Source organism: Mustela nivalis (assembly GCF_964662115.1).
Source record: "Mustela nivalis genome assembly, chromosome: 8".
In the NCBI taxonomy this organism is placed as follows: Eukaryota; Metazoa; Chordata; class Mammalia; order Carnivora; family Mustelidae; genus Mustela; species Mustela nivalis.
This window is the reverse complement of record NC_139027.1, coordinates 14182153-14185429: the sequence shown is the minus strand read 5'-3', so window position 1 is coordinate 14185429 and position 3277 is coordinate 14182153.

The following is a 3277-nucleotide window of genomic DNA, read 5'->3' as shown; positions in this document are numbered from 1 at the left end:
CAGGAAGTGGGTCTTACTCATCTTGATCTCTGCCAACAAGAATGAATCTGTACAGACTAAAAGCACGTTGATTCTATTGGAGAAGCTCATGGATTTAAACCCAAATCTTATGCTTCAGTCCCAAACCATGCTACATACACTATACGTCGCTTTGGGTTATGATGTTACGTGGTGGCGTGTGTTCTGAGTGTGAATGTGTACACCCGTGGATCCTCAGAAGACTTTAAGGCCAAGGTCTCTCTTCTTAGTTCTCAAAGCATTTACTGCCAGGGGCTTGAGGCTAACAGGAACATGCGTGCATCCAGATTGTAGGTCATACATAAACGAACAGCACGTGCAGTAAAAGCAGCACGTAGAGGTCAGACTTGGAGGACCATATGCCACAGAAGTAGCCCTTACCAAACCTGCACATCCTTCTGCTCAAGTGAGCACCTCTGCCCGAAATGACTCTGAGCGAGTTGGGGTCCTGGCAGGAAATAGATGGAGGTCATCGAGAACAGTTTAATAAGGGAGTATTTACAAAGTCTGTGAAGGACAAGATTCCGGAAAGGGACGATGAGCACCCTGAGGTGAGGGGCAGGGCGAGCTCTAGCTAGAGTTACAGCTCCCTGCAGGAGCTGGGGATGCTGGTAGAAGAGGCCAAAGCTTGGTGACATGGTGGTGGGGTTAGCAGTAAGTACCCCAATCTTCCTCACCACTCACCCTCTGCTTTAGGGTAGCACCCGGCCAACCCCACCTGGGAGCCGGAGGGCAAGGGAGCCCATTTATGCAGCCCAGGCAAGCTTCCAGGACACAGGGCAGGGCGGTGGGTGGGTCTGCTGCACCCTGGGCAGTGCCCAGCTGGCCACCTGCACACTGGGAGGCCCATCTGTGAATGAGCTGGCATACTCCAAGGACCATCTGTGTTCCTTTGGGGGCGCCTTTATGTGCAAGAGTTTGCTTTTATTCCCAAGTGGCTTCATGTAGGGATCTGAGGAATGGAGGCTTGTGTAGGCTGACAGAGGTCAATAATTTCCCAGAGGGGTGGGGTGTTTGACCAGATGGGCAGAGCCTCTTTCGTCTTCTGCCTTTCCCCGGTGAGTGCAGTCAGCGGGCTTTGGCATTGGTGGTTAGGAAGGGGAGGAATGGTGGGAGCAGACCACCTAGCCAAGGAGATGGAGGAGACCAGGGGATGCTGCTTAAGGAGACACCGTGGCTTGCTGCTGGCCTATAGGTGTGTGTGTGTCGGAGAGTGGGCTGCTCTCTACGTGGACATATTGGGGCTGAAAGTAGAGATGCTGTGCGATTTAGTCAAGAGATGTAAGCTTTGGGAACTGAGCTTGAATCCTCATTCCAATGCATAGCTTTGGGCAAGTTGCTTAACCTCTTTGAACCTCAGTTTTCATGACTGTAAAATGGGATCATAAATCTGACTTTGCAAGGTGCTTGTAAAGGTTAGAGACACACACACACATTTCCTACATATGGTAGAGAATGGCAGCTATTGTCTGTTAAGTACTCATTTGAGCAGGTCTGGACACCTGACCTTGTGCTTACTTTGGTCCATGGCCTCTCTAACATATTTTCACTTTGGATCTTCCCCAGGTGAATGACCTTGGGAGAAACTGAAGTGGCTCAAGACTTACGAAAATGTTCAGGCCCTAAAATGGACTTGTTTTTCACTTTCCCACAAGGCATACTTACTAGGAAAAGTCGCGGAAAATTCGATGCTCAGTTTACAGTCCCAAGAACATGAAAAAGCTCCCCTGCCAGCTAAAAAAAAAAAAAAAAAAAGATGGATGTTATTTCTGGGAGAAGGAATTTTGTACAGTGGCTCAGGCAGGAGACGGTGAGTCAGATGTGCTAAGAGCCGGGCCAGCCTGGCCCCGTAGGTCCCCCTGTGAGTCAGTGCTGCCTGTGAGGCTGAGCTGGGCGGGCGGTGGGCCTGGCGGGCCATGGAGCCAGGTGTGGTTCCCCACTTGTGAGGCTGCAGCTCTGCTGTCCCATCACCCCCTCAGGGACCTTGAGAATGCTTTCCACCATGAGTGTCTCCAGACATGGCAACTTAGGCAGTCGCTGATGTGGTCACGGCCCTCCCCTCCTATTCCTGGATTGGCCTTTTTCTGCAAAGATGATCTGCTTCTAGATGAAACCCTCAACATCCCTCCCCAGCTCTTGTAGATGATCCAGAATTTCTTCTGCCACTCTTTACCTCTGGGGATCTTTTGGGGATGGTGCAGAGTCTGGCAGAGCCTGGGGCAGCAGAGAATGTTCTATTTTGGGGGCTTTGAAGGGTGAACAGTGAAGGTACCTAGAGTTGGATTCCTTCCAGCTGTCCCAGGGTGCCATGCTGGAGAAAATCAGGACGCAGGAAACCAGGCATTTGAGTCACGAGAGGGAGAAAGCCTCCATGGGTGAAAGAAGGTCAGCCTTGACAAGAAGCGTGCCAGGGAGGTGGGCAGAGCCTGAAGTGTGGGCTCAGTTGGGAGCTCGGGTTTCAGTTCAGGATCTGCCCCTTCCTCAAATAAATGTTGATCTTTCTAATCCAGTTACTCCTTACCTGCAGAATGGGGAGACAGGGCTTAGTTCACAGGGGTTTGTGAAGATTAAAATTAAGATAGTTCCTGTAAGAGCACACCATGATCTGCAAATGAAAAAAAAAACCATTGTAGATTACTACTACTAATAGATAAGGAAAGGAGGGATTGGAGAGGTTAAGTGACTTGCCTGGGCTCATACAAGTGGTATAGAATCAGGACCCAAACACAGATCTCTTCTGTCCATCGTTCTCTGTTGTCTTAGGTTCTTCCATTTTTAGGGGAAGACACAGAATGTTGTAATTAGTTGGTTTTAGGCTCGGGGTTCCTTGTCGGTTAGCCAGGGATCTTGGCTTCTGGCTTGCAGCCGCAGGACAGCGGGCAGGTGTGATCTGCCTGTCTTGGGCAGAGGGTGCTGTGGCTGTTGAAGGAGCGGCGCCCCCAGGGGTGGACGGGGTGGATTTCAGCAGTGGGTGCCCACTTCCACCCTATTGCTCCTCTCCTGACCCCTCTGTAACAGAATCTGCCTGTCTGCTCCGTGCCCCCAGAGCTTACTGTTCCCTTCTGTCATAGCATCAGCCATGATGGACTGGACTCCTTGGTTTTTGTCTGCTTCCCTCTTGAGCCTGGGATCTCCAAGGGGGCTGGGACAGGTCTTCCTCTTCTTGTCCTCCCAGCTCTGTGGGTGGACACCTGAGCCACGTCTGGTCTGTAGGAAGTGCTGGAACAGCTGGCCACGCCATGTGGAGGGTCCCTCAGCT